The sequence below is a fragment of the Colias eurytheme genome, chromosome 1 (genome assembly GCF_061535395.1).
Source record: "Colias eurytheme isolate Ceu_HAF_F1 chromosome 1, ilColEury1 Martin Lab GWU primary, whole genome shotgun sequence".
NCBI classification, from domain to species: Eukaryota; Metazoa; Arthropoda; class Insecta; order Lepidoptera; family Pieridae; genus Colias; species Colias eurytheme.
The window spans coordinates 14077846-14094301 of NC_142980.1; positions in this window are offsets into that span (position 1 = coordinate 14077846).

Here is a 16456-nt window from a genome sequence, read left to right on the forward strand (position 1 = left end):
ATTAATACTATCTTTAGCTGCCTTTTTAATTAATATTATATGTGAAATCTGACATTTCAAATGTAGTACAACCTTTTGTGCAGTCGGTTAAGAATGTAGAAATTCGAAAGTAAACTATATATTATTAACATTTCGTGACAACAGACGTGACAGAGTAATTAATTGAGCTTAATTACTGTTATCTTTTTGTTACTCTGGCACACATAGTACAATAATTATAATGGTAATTAGTCAGCCATATTATAAATACCTTATGCGATGAAACATTTTTATAGCCAGAGAGGAGAAATGAAAACTAATGATGTAATAAGGAGCGCGGGAAGGCATGAAGATTACATAATTATTGTTTATAGGACAATAAGAGAAATAAATAGTTAAAAATAAGGTCATACTAGTTAGTTCAAATTAGGTACTTTAGGAAACTGTTGAGCTTTGAGTATTGATCAACGAGTAACGACTGATTTGATTTCAATTGAGGTGACTAAAAGATGACAATGATAAACATAAACATTGTTCGAAAAACAATAGATATATGCTACTGGGGATAATGGATACGGGTCCTAAAACTTGTTTGCTTTAATCGTAACCTAAATACAGCACCATGGACCATGGTCTTCTAAATCCAGTCTCGTTGCCATAGCAACGACAATAAAATTATTTTAAAGCCCGTTCATCTTCCCACGTCACCATTACTATCCATTAACCATAAGCTTTTAGCTCGGCTGTTCTCAAAAGCGTTCACAGGCTCTATGGCATAATGACGTAACTTTCTCCAAGGAAATAGGCACGGTCAAGACGGTGCCATCACAGTCATCTTCCTAGTGACAAGCAATGCTTCCTGATTGTCGAGTTCTCACAATTTACCATGGCATAGGCTATAGACACAGTATTACAATATTAGTGCTATAGAGTAGTGAGTAATTATGGTACATATAGAATAAGCGAATTTAACAATGAACTCTATTACGAATATTCAAATATTCGTAATAGAGTTCATTGTTAAATTCGGCAGTTGGCAGTGCAGTTTTGAGATAGTGACCATTGATAGTCCGAAGATTTCTATAAGATTAATCTATTTCTAACTTAACTATACTATTCAAACAATACCTACTTCTCAAGATATAAAGCTTAGAATTATTTATAAGTACTAATTTTTTTTTCAACGAAAAATATAACAATAAAAAATTCCTCTAGTATAAACCCGTAAAAAAATAATAAAAATAAATTTTCAGAATTTTCATAAAAACAAATTCACACATACTGTCACATCTACAATAAACGTTAATCTTTGCCCATGAATGAAATGTTCTTGAGACTTGAACTTACGTTTGTCCGCGCATTGTTCGACGATGGGAAGTTAATCTGCGATCGTTCTCGTGCCTAATTGATGCAATAAACTACGATAGTAATTACGGAGAAAGTATTTTGACTTTAGCTATCATTATGTAAGTTTAATACGACCTTGTCTTATGTAACGAGTTCAGTATGGAATTGAGTTTTTAATCGATTTGCAATTGGATTTTCAATTTTGATGATTATATAACAAGCTTATTATTAGCGGTTATGTTCGGAGTTGGCGTTGATTTCTAAAGGGATTAAATGTTTTTTGTAATCTCGCATTAGATCGTGGTTTAAAAAGTATGAGACATTAGCCGTTTTTTACCCATTGCACTAATTATAGTGTTTGGGGTCTGGGGCTCGAGCAATAAAAAGTAAATGTTATTTTGAAATTTCATTAAGATTCTAAAAGCTTATATTCCTCTTATTTAATATCTTTTTTGTATCTTTTGTGTATGTTTTGATTTTTTTTTAATAATTATTTATATGTTATACGATAGTGTCAATAACGAATAATTTATATAACTTATTATTTAAAGAAGTGTCACCTAAAAATTAGGATATAGAAAAGCTGGGGTTTATGGTTTATAGTCGAGCATCGCCTCAAGCTTCTAATCACAATTTGATTAAAGTATCACACTAACGTTTATCTTGTATGATTTAACATAAGTTTAACAAACATTAAATACTTTCACCAAAGGATTGCAATTACGTAGGAAGTTGGGGCGACAGTCGACACACGTGAAATGTCAATATTATTACCGGTCAAGTGATTTACACTGACATGATAAGTACATAATAAGAACTGTAACGAAAGCTCAATTTATTTAATTTGCTAAAAGGGTATAGTATTGTAAATAATGCAGGGCTGTATATAATTAACATCTTGTTGAAATGATGCCTCGTAAATACAATTCTTTCTGATTATTAACATTGTTTTGTTTGTAACTTTAGTATCATCATATTTCTTGTTCCTAATATTCAATTTATTGTTCACATAAAAAATATGAAATGTGTACAAAAAACAAACAATGCCTACAAATCTATTTACGTACAAAAAAAAGGTTGACGACCTGAAACACGTCATTGAAAAATTAAACATAAAGGAGTTTACAAGACTTCTATGTTACTGTATATTTGTGCACGGCTTCTTTTATTTCAACAGCCACAAAGTTAAGACTTCCATTCGATCTAAAGCCATAGTACCTAATAATCTAAACCCTGTAAACAATTCAAACCATTAGCGACTTTAAATATCAAGCTTATAAACCAATATTTGTTTTAAAATCACGTTTGTAGAGCTTGATGTTTGTTGTGCCCCTAAATGCTGAATTTCTTGAATTATTTAAACCAAATAGATGGAACTATAGAAAGAATTTCACTCAGTAAAAAGTACCTAACTCCCAGGAGGGAGTTTCATTTCAGCAGGAGCTGAAATTTCTTAATCGCTCCATGTTTTTCTATTTAACCAATTACCAAACAAAGAATAAAGATTTAATTTTCCTCTTTATAGTAAACTGTAGAGTATTAGTTAAGAAAATTGAGCACTATCCAGAACGGACTTATAACGAAGACCAGGCTAATAGCGGTTAGGAACGTATTAAACAAATACAAATAAAATAAATATATAATATCTAGACTAAAACATGTCTATGTCTGTTGCCTAGCTACACCCACCTCGATCAGACCATCCATTAAGTTTCCCCTACATAATCTCTTCCTAAATAATCCCTCTCAGTTAGGGGTGCAACTCAAATCCAAAATTATTTGTCTTCATTAGTCGATATTTATATTTTTATAATGGCGATAATACTTTTTACGATTATATTACATTTCAACCAATTTATCATTTATATAGTTTATTAATTATTTTACATATAAACTCATTATGTAAAAAATAGTCATATAATTTTACTTTTACAAAAATTGAATTTTTCGTCGTACATATAAAGATTTAAATAAATATATTCAGAACCCAGAGCGTTATTACAGACTCAGCCTTTACCATTTTTTCGTGCTAACAACGTTTAATCCATACTAATATTATAAATGCGAAAGTAACTCTGTCTGTCTGTCTGTTACTCAATCACGCCTAAACTACTGAACCAATTTGCATAAAATTTGGGATGGAGATATTTTGATACCCGAGAAAGGACATGGGCTACCTTTTATTGTAAAATATGTACCACGGGCGAAGCCGGGACGGACCTCTAGTTTGTGATATAACTTTCCGTTAATTAATCAATGTCGTCAAAGAGAAAAGGCTTGCAGAAGCATTCCATTACTAAATCTATTATATTAAAACTATTAGACATAATAACTAATAGTGATAATAGAGCTATGTAATCGTGCCTATAATTTATATCTATATACATATACGTAACTAGTAATTCTTATTGTGTGTTCTTCTTATTGTGTGTTTGGGGGATCCTTACATAAAATTAAAAAGCACGATAATGTTTTACTTTCAATAATATAAGTAAGTACATCTTTACGATATAAGTTTGTATTTTATCAACTTTTTAATTCTGAACTAAAGTTTTCTAGCCTGTCTTTTGTTTAGTATATTTCTTATATCTAGTCTAAAAATTATAAAAACAATATAAACCTGTATCTAGAACGGTACATACAAAAAAATTAAATTAATTCATATTTAATGTATCAATTAAAATCAATCAACAATAATCTACCCGGGCTAAACTACCTTCAGTATTTATTCGTTTTCTCTAAAAGTTCAATTGCAAAATTAACCAATCAAGATTTCTGTGCCTCCAGTGAATAAGGGAATAACTCAAAAACAGCACTTTTCAGGAGAGACAAAAAACTATATAATAATACTAAATCTTTATTAATTCAAAATTTTAAGCTTGTATGTGTAAGATATGATGTTAGACTATATTTTTACATATGAACACATATTGTAACAACCCCATAAATATACTTTTTTCGTGTTTTTTTGTAGTTGTGGCCTTATGAACGAGTACTTCATGGAATAACTCAATATATTCACATAATTTTTTTTTTACTCTTTGCAATATAACGACTTATGCCCTTATGCACTATGTTCATAATCGCACAACACGACTTATATAATTGCCAGTTTTGGTTTTATAGAAATTATGTGACTTATTATGCTTGAAATTTGTGTACATTATGACTCAATTGAGGCATTTTAGTGGAAAAACTATGCACGTAGCTTGAAAAACGAATGAAATCAACGAGTTTTGTTATCGTTATTAGATAATAAAAACAAAACAACATTTAGGTATTTATGCATTTAACCCTAGAAGTCCAATCTACGTAAATTTGACGTATGAACTCTTCTATATTTACCATCGAATCGCTGCAAAATCCAGAACCAACTTATTAGCCGTCGAGACCTAGCAGTACATAGTTGGCTCATCCCGGTAAATTCCGCCATTTGGTTGTAAAGAGGATGTTGTGCGTCATTTTGACGTACCTATAATTGGGCTTTTCGTAACTTTTAAGATTGTTTCAAATTTTTATTTTGTGATTTATTTGAATATTTTTTTTCAAAGTCACGTTTCACATGATATCTATAGTATTATACTATAGATTGAGTATAAAATGGGATCCAGACAACTTTTATACTAGGACGAAGAACCTTCAATTTTAGTAAATGACGATTATTGTCCTCCGCTGGTTTTGGACTCCAAGCAAGGGGATTGGGTGGCTGAAGATGTTGTCCGGAGTAAAACCGAATATGTTATGGGGTTTTGTTACCCATGTATAATGAAAGTCGTAGATTGTAAAATAAACCTTTAATCGATCTTTCAATAATACAGTACCTACTATGTTGTTAATGCTATACAATGTTTCACCAGTCACCACAATGAGTCTAGTCTGTACAGGTTAGCAGGAGATAATAATTGAGTATTGGTATTAAATACGTATCAACTGCGTATTGCGTTTTGCGTATTAGCTATTGTCCTAGTGAAAATTAATCGTCGAATCAATTTAAAATTCGATCAAGTGCGTTCCGTTTCGGAACGCCAGGGATAATAAAATATAGATAATAAAAGTGGCAACGCCACAATGTCATGGTGGTATACATTGAGGATACAAGCACTTAGAGATAAGAGAAGCCCGAAAACCATATTCCTGTATGTTCAGTTAATACAGAAAAAGTTATAGGTGGTCAGTGTTGATATTTTACGGCATGATATAGAATTTTAACAATTCCTATATCATATAATATCAAAATAATGTAGATAAATAAAGAAAAAACAATGAGCCGCAAAGATTTTATGAGCAAATTAAGCACAGATTTGAAGGTGCCTTGGATGCAAATACGACTTGTGGCACGCACGCGCACTTTGAAGAGACTCTACGTGAAAATAGCCCAATTTTTTCAAAATATGTGGTACCAGAGTATCCATAAAATGTTTACGAAAATGCAGGACCAAAGAAGTATCGATATTGCGGATTTTTTTCCTATAAAAAAGGCAAATTACCAAAGCACAGTGGCTAAAACGCTATAATTATGCGGAGAAAACAATATTCATAATTGTCAAGACTGGTTATAAATACTTTTTTTTATGCGACTATTATAGACTATAGTATTATTGTCTTGGTTATTGTAGTTAGATATTTTTTTTTTTAATTTAAAAACGATTTTAACATTTTTGTTGGCTTTTTTTAGATGATTCAATTATCGTTCTGTATTTATATAAACAAAGAGTATAATATTATTAAATGCACTTAATGTGTTAACTGTATTTTTAATATCTATTGCAAAAAATAGTTAATTTCCATAGAAATATATTAGTATCCCAAGTTAACTGATAAATACCTTTTCTAAAAAATATAAAGATTTGTTGTTGCAGATTTATTGAAAAAACGATTTAAAAATAATAAGGAACAGTGTGTGTTGTTTCCGTGCAGTATTCAAATAGACCAATAGCAACACGGCATTAATGCCAAACTGTCTCATGTCGTCACTTGAACCAATGATACTAAAAGAGTTGTTCCTTTATGCTCATGTTAGAAAAATGACACAAATGCGTTTATACTAAAATAGTGTTAGGACTGATGGAACAAAATGAATTAAGTCTTTATTCAAAAAGTATAACTACACATACGTCTTTGTGTTCGTGGGTACTTTTGACTCGAGACGAATAGTTCCTTTGCGATTGCCTAAAATGATGGATAAGGTAACTTATACCGTTAATCACACCCTACTTATACCGTTTGGGTCATTCGAAAAAATGGGTTAGGACGCAGCTAGAGATATGACCTTTTGATATGTTGTGTATTTTGACGAGCTGAATCCAATGGTGCAATAAAAACCAAAGGGAATAACTCGTCTTACTCCCTTATTCACTGGAGGCACAGATTTAATCCCCGGATTTGAATTATTAATGTCCCCAATCACTAAGAACCCTTAACTTATCTATCTTCAGTTGAATATAATGATAGAGGAAGCCAACTTTGAACTATTGAAAGGTTATGTGATGTATACGTATTGCTGGCTTTCATTTCCCTTACATATGTCACGTTTTTGCCTTACCTGTGGCATTACTAAAGTTATTTATATATAATTTAACTAGCTTTCCGAACGCGGCTTCGCCCGCTTTGTCAACAACCTAATAAATTACATATATACTCAAACCTTCCTCTTGAAACACTCTATCTATTAAAAAAAACTCATCAAAATCCGTTGCGTAGTTTAATGGACATAGGGACAGAGAAAGCGACTTTGTTTTATACTATGTATAGTGATAACTAAAAATTATTTTATTCATGTATACTTTTACAGGTGCTTATGGCTAGTCTTTTTTTTAATACCACTGTATTATATGTTATAGTTTATAGACATTTTATTCGGCAACAATTTATACCAAAGCACAAAAATATTATTACGATATCAACGAATGTAATCTAATGCTTTACGTAAAGATGCATTAGTATTATCTCAGACACGCCAAGGTGTGGTCATATCGTAATATGTAATAAAGATCTTTGTACCAATAGACGAGATGGTGGGTTGTTTCTCGTCCATATACGGTTGTCATGGTAACCTGACCGACATCTACGAGACTCGTATGTTCCCGCGCTTTGGGAAATTTTTGATGCGGTTTTTTTTACAGATTCAATTGGACTATGAAAGAGTCTAGTATTGTACTAAGATGACATTGTAATTTGGGGATTTTTACTCTTCTTTATTTTGGATTTTTAAGGAACAATCATAATATACAGGATGTCCCAAGAAGTAGTGATATATACTGAAGGTGGGAGGTAGAGTACCTCCCAGGTCTGAGGTCTAGGTCCTTTACCTCCCAGCTTCATTATATCACTACTTCTTGGAACACCCTGTATATAAAATATAAATATTTTTTTAATTAATGCTTTCATTACAATTTAATGTAAAGAGTATAAAAAAAAGATTAGCCATAGAATTTTCATTAACATTCAAAAATCCTATCTTTTCATAAACGCTAACTTTATCCAAACCTATATTTTGACATCAACTTTTTCATATTCATTCCTAGTGTCTTATTTATGAAGGTCTTATGTCTTAAATCAATTACTTAGCTTGAACCACGCTAATACCACATCCAAATGTATAAACGTCTGTCAAAACAACAAAGACCGGGGTTTACGTAACAAAGCCTGCGAACAATGCGGTAATAAACACAAGATTCGGCCATTATTTAGAATCAGGTTAGAACGTTTTATATGTTTTTATGTCTCAGTCTCGAAATGTTAACCGGTTAAGTTGAGATAAACACGATGCTTATGGCTAATTGATTTCTAGGTTAAGCAGCAGATTGTGCGGTCAGAACGTGGATGGGTTGCTAAATTGATATTTTTCTTGCTGGTCTAAGTAAAGTAACAATAGGACGAAGTTATTGATGGGAACACTTATTGGTATTTATGTTTAGACCAAATGTCATTAATATTCAGGCCAAATGCAAAGCATGGATTTTTAAGGGTGGATCATGAGAGTTGGTCGCGGACGAATTCTACCAAGACCCATGGCCCCGTTGAAGCCGCTGAACGAAACACAGTGAGGTTTGTTTCTGTAGGTACCCGATATAAACCACGGCTCCTTCCCCGGCAGCCGTGGGTATCTGCAAGATTTCCCTACTTGATCAAAAAAGGGGTGGATTAGAGTTAAGTTACAGTCAGACCTTGATGGGTTACCGCTTATTGATATTGCCGTACTGATCCCCTACTTCGAAGGCCACATAAAGTCTAGTCTATGGTTTCATTAGGCGTAACTGCGGTCTTACTTAAGGTTGATGTTCCGACCGTCCCTCCATACATTTTTGATTACCTCTAAACACTTAACACAGACACTATTTCTTTAAAACTAATCATTTTATCACTTCTCTATAATGAAATGTGTGCGCGTTCGACCTTTTTAATCAATAATTTACAATATTTACTTAGAAAAACAACAGTAAAATACCGGAAAAATTTGACACTTCTACAGTAGTGTGCGTGACTTTTGCCAAGCGAAACACGACATAAAGCACGACATCTAGCGCATAGACTATATACTTATTACAGATCTAGCGCGTCAATGTCTAAACGAAAGGCGATGTTTAGACATTGACGCGCTAGATGTCGTGCATTCGCGTTCGTTATCTTATGCATAATGAGCATAATTCTAATAAATCAAAGTTCTGTGTAAAAATTGAGTAATTTCATTTCCAATCGTTCAAAGAAAATAACAATAAAATAAAATAAAACTAATGACCTTAGAAACTATGTTTTGCACGCCTCATAAGCGAAGCGTTGAGGTGGGTACTACTGTCACTTCGCGCAAAACATCTGATTTTTCAAACTTAAAATGTCTTTATGTATCATACATTGCACTTGTAAGATAATACATACACACACATATTAAGAAAAAACACTATTTTTAACGTTCATGATATTTTTGATGTCATTTTTGTTATTTAAACTAGTTAAAAAACAGTTTAAAAAAGTTCTGTCTTGGACGTCCGTGTGTCTGTATGTGCGGATCCTTTTTCTTGTTAACACGATAGCGACCGAAATACTTTACTAATCGAGTCTTTTTTTTTCTCTTACGCTTGAGTATGCTCAGGAATAGAACCCTTTCATTTTTCAGGGTCTGATTCGATGTGGTTTAATTGTTATTAAATAAACAAAAATAATAATTAATAAATATTTATTAAAAAAAATTATGAGGCGTGCACTTTTGGATTTTCCAAATTTTTTTTTTATTTATTACTCATTATTGTTCGTCCGTCGTAGGTCTGTACACTGAAGGTAAATGGTACTGTAGGTACTTTAGTTCGGCGTCGTCGCTCGTCGGCTTGATATAAAATTACATTCTTGATTTCATTGACACGCGCTATGATTTGCGCGCGGAATTTCTTGTGTTGTGAATTTATTTTTGTATGCTATGCATTTTAATTGATTCAAATTGCAATGTTTCTCTAGTATGCATTTGAGACTATATTGTAAATTGTAATAATTGATCGTGGGTATAGTAATTAATTATTCTAATAACGCAATTAGTAATATATGTATTTTCGGTGGGATTCAAAACAAAAAATTGGCCCGTGATTTTTATGAAATTTCACCACATTGCAAATCACATCAATCATAGTTCATACACATGTATGACGAAAGTGATTAGTATTGTGGCTAACATTGACTCATCAGTTCATCACTGAAACCAGTGATAAATCAGTACCTATATCATATTGTGTTTGAATATTTTTAAACAATGATATAAGTATACAATTATTATAAATCGGTAAACTATCAAAGTAATCACAAACTTGCAAACATTGGTAAAATGTCCAGTAGTTTATGAGCCTATTCATTACAATCAAACAAACAAACAAAGTTTTCCTCTTTATAATATTAGTGTAGACAAACACTATGAATACGATCACGAATGCAAATTCGGGGATTTTCTAATTATTGCTAAATAATAATTGAATTCGTTTTGAAATACTCTATAATTTTTAGTGTATAAATAGACATTTATAATGTGGTGCTCATTTTTTTTGTACTGCTAACGCTATTGTAGGTACCTATTTTCGTTGTTTTATTTCAAGTGAACACGGCCATACAATTTTGTCACGAGCCGCCTATGATTGTAGGTACTTTTGTTAGGCTCCTTCGTCGTCCGCGTCGGCTCGAAAGTTCTTGATTTCATTGTCACGCGCTATGATTTGCGCGCGGATTTTCTTGTGTTGTGAATTTATTTTTGTATTATTATTATTTTTTATTTATTTTTTTATTTTATTGATTCAAATAAAATATTTCACTAGTATGCATTTGAGACTATATTGTATTATGTATAATTTATCGTAGGTATAGTTATTCTTATAACGCAGTTATATTTTCGGTGGGACAATTTGACCCATGATTTTTCTGAAATATCACCACGTTGCAAATCACATCAATCATACACACGTATGACGAAAGTATAGTGGCTATAATTGACTCATCAGTTCATCACTGAAACCAGTGATAAATCAGTACATATATCATATTTTATTGTGTTTGAATATTTTTTAAACAACGATATATACAATATTATTATAAATCGGTAAACTACCAAAGTACTTCCGAATTTTCAGACAGACAAACAAGTAGTTTGAACACGCAGTTTTCTTATACTAGTAGCAAAAATCAAAACCATAATATTATGTTTCCCTACTATATTTTACTAAAAGTCGAGTGCGTCGAAATCGTAAATAATAATATGTTTTTCACCTTCCTGGTTATTTTCCCATAGTAAATAGTGTTTTAGGTTTGTTGTTGTAGGTAGGAATAATAATAATTATTCTTACATGTTGGTTATGAAATGTATATTGAAATAATTTACTTTTACAAATCATTAGTGATATAAGTTTTGAGTGAAAATGCTTGGATCAGCATAATATTATATGGTACTTCAAATACATGTTTTGATAAAAAAAACAATAGTGTAATAAAATAAAACTGCGTTTTATTGTAATCAATGTTGACAATTTTAAATTCCAAAATTATTGATCAATAAAATAGTTTACACCAACAAATATAACTTTTATTTTTATAACAATCGTTCATAATATAAACCGTAGCAGGTGGCGTTTTGAAGTTCTGTCTACTCATACAGAAAAATGGAAAACTTGTTTTTTTTGTAAACAATTTATTACTCATGTTGTTTGGCAACTCGAAGCGTGGTCGTCCGTCGTAGGTACTTTTGTTCGGCGTCGCGTCGTCGTCCGCGTCGGCTTGATATAAAACATTCTTGATTTCATTGACACGCGCTATGATTTGCGCGCGGAATTTCTTGTGTTGTGAATTTATTTTTGTATGCTATGCATTTTAATTGAATCAAATTGCAATATTTCTCTAGTATGCATTTGAGACTATATTGTAATAATTGATCGTGGGTAGGTATAGTAATTAATTATTCTAATAACGCAATTATATTTTCGGTGGGATTCAAAACAAAAAATTGGCCCGTGATTTTTATGAAATTTCACCACATTGCAAATTATATATTATACAATTACAATTACAATTATTATAAATCGGTAAACTATCAAAGTAATTACAAACTTGCAAAATATGCTTTTCCGAATTTTCAGACAGACACACAATTTTATTAGTTTGTTTTAGCAAAGTAGGTACCTATACCTATACGCTTACGTCGCGCGTCGCGTCGTCGAAAACGGTGCGCCCAGAAACAAACATACCTAATTCAGTTACAATCCTTTTTTTGTTCCGTAATTTATTGTATTTATTCTAATACGATTTTTTTTATTCGTCGGCCAGTTCTACTAGGTATAAAAAGATAAAATTGAAATATAATTATTGTAGCGACAGCCATATTATGTTACTATGTTTTCGTAAATATGTTTTTCACCTTCCTGGTTATTTTCACATAATCTTATCTTCTTATATATAAAAATGAATCGCAAAATGTGTTGGTAAGCGCATAACTCGAGAACGGCTGAACCGATTTCGATCATTCTTTTTTTATTATATTCCTTGAAGTACGAGGATGGTTTTTATGTAGAGAAAACGTAAATATTATGTACCACGGGCGAAGCCGGGGCGGACCGCTAGTCTTATATATAAAAATGAATTGCAAAATGTGTTGGTAAGCGCATAACTCGAGAACGGCTGAACCGATTTCGATAATTCTTTTTTTATTATATTCCTTGAAGTACGAGGATGGTTTTTATGTAGAGAAAACGTAAATATGTACCACGGGCGAAGCCGGGGCGGACCGCTAGTATATATATATAAATGAATCGCAAAATGTGTTGGTAAGCGCATAACTCGAGAACGGCTGAACCGATTTCGATAATTCTTTTTTTATTATATTCCTTGAAGTACGAGGATGGTTCTTATGTAGAGAAAACGTAAACATGTACCACGGGCGAAGCCGGGGCGGACCGCTAGTCTTATATATAAAAATGAATCGCAAAATGTGTTGGTAAGCGCATAACTCGAGAACGGCTGAACCGATTTCGATAATTCTTTTTTTATTATATCCCTTGAAGTACGAGGATGGTTCTTATAGCTAGAGAGCTAGTTAGTTTAGTTTTAGTGCAGTGGCAGTGTAAATGTTGTTGTTGAGGTTATGTAAATTTAACACTTTAGTTAACTACCAAGATATAAAGAAATGAGGATAGGACACAATAACTATTGGTTGAGGTATTTATAAACTCATAATATACTTTTAAAAAAATCACGTTTTAATAAATTTCTAGAATTAAATTAGAACAGCTGATTCAAAATAGCCTAAAAAATCTTAATAATAATAATTACGCTTCACAGCAAGAAGAAATGTACCATATGTACCCGCACAAAGTCGATATTGTGTTGCCTACCGTTCGACTCAATGGCTAGGGTTGTAACTACCTTTAATAATTATTACCAAACTAATAAACCGAGTGATGCGAAATAACCATAATTCTTTTAGAGTTTGATAAAATGATCAGGCAGGTATTTTCTTTAATCCTCTGAATTCTCGGTTACTAAATTGTATCGTTGAAATTATTCTTAATCGCGTAAATTTAATAAATAATCATATGGAAAACACTTTTCATTTGTTTTTTTACTTTCACGCCCAACTACTATACAATAATTACGTTGTTTCGGTATTTTGACGAGAAAACGCAGGAAACATCCGTTGTATCATTTTAGATAGATTGTATATTTTGTATCTGTAGAATTGAAATCAAAGCTATGTATATGTTGTCTCCATTCTTTTCTTATCGGATTGTTGATCCCAATGCGAATGCGTCACTTAAATTTTATAAAAGACAATTAAGAACATCAAAAATAAAGTGATACGTAAATATTTCACAGTGCAATATATTATGTAATTAATAATAATTATATATTTATGAAAAAATAATTACATCAGATTTAATAATAGCAATTGTTTTGAATGTACATAATATGAATAAATGATTACATCATAATAGTAATAATCACAATTGTTTTATTTCCCATTTGTTGCAACCCTAGCATATTTTCATGTAGCAGCAGAAGTACCTACACTGGCGGCGCGGCGGCATCGTGCGACATCAAAGGCATTGCCTTACTAGGTAAGTTTATAATGACTCATTTCTTTTATTATATAATTTACGTTTTACTTTTACAGAATCCGATTCAATGGATTATGAAGACGAGTCACACAACGCCATACGATAGTGATGATGAATGAACATTTCAACAAATGCATGCGTGTTTTTTTATGTTGTTTTGTAATTGTTAATTGTTTCTTAAATAAAGAAATAAACTAAATATTTAAATGATGATTTGTTATTTGCAACACAACTTTATATTTGAGATTCTTTACAAATGTATACATATTTAGTTTTGTATCATCAAATTTATAAATTTTATTCCATAGTTTTCAAAATTAAATGTAAATGACCATAAAAACATTAATAAAGTAAATCATTGATGTAAGGTCAGGGAACGTAATACATATATACATCTGACCATGTAGAAGCTAAGTCTTGTTGACTGCTGAAGTCTGTAAAGTTTTGTTGTCTGCTGAAGTCTGTACGCAATAAAAATGTCTGCCGTTTCGAAAATAAGTTTTTAAGACCCTAATAAATAAAATATATGAATGGCAGATCTGGTCAAATACTTTCAAAATTGTATTTTTTTCAGCACTTTCATAAGTGTCTGCCAGAATGTTATCCGCGTGATAATGGTCTGCCATTGTTATTTTCCGATAGTAATAATAATCTATTTTCAAATATCAAAATGGCAGACGTGGTCAAATGGTTTCAAAGTTCGCCAAAAATTTCCACCTGTCTTACCTAAGCGCGCGCCCCGTCCACCACTCTGGGCTTAGTGACTCCTCATCTCATGTATAGTAGGTATAGGGGAATCAACACACAAAAATCCAGGTCTGGTCAAATACATACAGGTAGCTTTGCGCTAGCTCTCTAGCTATTACTTCTTATGGAGAGAAAACGTAAACATGTACCACGGGCGAAGCCGGGGCGGACCGCTAGTAAATAATAAAATAATAAATAGTGTATTAGATTTGTTATTGTATCTTGTATACCTACGAATAATTATTCTTACGTCTTGTTGGGAAATGTTCAAATACCTACCTATTGAAATAATTTACTGTTACAAATCATTAGTGTTATTAGTTTTGAGTGAATAGGCATGGATCAGAAATTCAGAATATAATATGCTACTAACTACTCAAATACATACATGTTTACACAACAAACACCACTGACCTCTATAACTATAAGTTATAGAGGTCAGTGACCGTCAGTGACAAACACTATGGATACCTACGCTCGCGAATGCAAATTCGGTGATTTACTAATTATTGATACCTAGTCATTGAATTCGTTTTGAAATAGCCTGTACTTTGTAATTTTTAGTGTTATAGACATTTATAAAATGTGGTGCTCATTTTTTTGTAATAAATCATCCCGAACGCTATTGTATTTTCGTTGTTTTATTTCAAGTGAACACCTATACAATTTTGTCACGAGCCGCCTCTGGCCTCTGGGTGAAATAAACAAGTCAAATGATTTTTGTTCTAATTGTATTTTGGTAGTAGTTTGTTTAGAATTTACATTACCATTGTTTAATTTTTATTTTGTATTTGCAGTAAAATAAAAAGATGAAAAACTTCATTAGGTATATTGTACGACACCTCACTCTGAATCGCGCTAGCGAAATTTTTTCGTTACAGAGCACATATACAACTTTCGGACAATCTTCATTGAGGCCGGCCGGCAAATCGAGTATGTCGAGAAACTTCACTTATTCGATGGAGGTATTCTACCTTCCTTCCTCCACAGTTGTGGGACCCCGACGTGCATTGAACACGCAGCTTTCTGATACTAGTAGCTAAAATCAAAACCACAGATATGTCTGTGATCAAAACCATAATAATATTTTTACCTATTATTTTACTAAAAGTCGAGTGCATCGAAATCGTAAATATGTTTTTCACCTTCCTGGTTTTTTTTCCATAGTAAATAGTGTTTTTGATTTGTTGTTGTATGAATAATTATTCTTACTTGTTGGTTATGAAATGTATTTTGAAATAATTTACTTTTACAAATCATTAGTGATATTAGTTTTGAGTGAAAATGCTTGGATCAGCATAATATCATATTTGCTACTTCAAATACATGTTTTGATAAAAAAAAAACAATAGTGTAATGTAGGTAATAAAATAAAACTGCGTTTTATTGTAGGTAATCAATTTTGACATTATTTATTTCCCAAAATTACAATAAAATAGTTTACGCCAACAAATATAACTTTTATTTTTATAACAATCCTACTTCCTACTAATGCGAAAGTTCATACATGTTTCAAAAGAAAAACTTTTACTTTTACTATTATTTCAATTTATCCGGTTTAATTAAGACTTAATATTGATACATATGATCATTATAAATACAAATAGGAATTAACAATATAACGAATACGTGGCACAACTAAAATTTTACCGATACCACCCGTGGTCATTCTCCTTTGTGGGTCATTTGTAACAGGATGGCGGTTCTACAGCGAAAAAAGAAAAATGATGGTCAGAACGCTGATACCGGATACCTTAAGATACTGTAATATAAAATATTACTAGATTAGATAAAATATTATAGGTAGT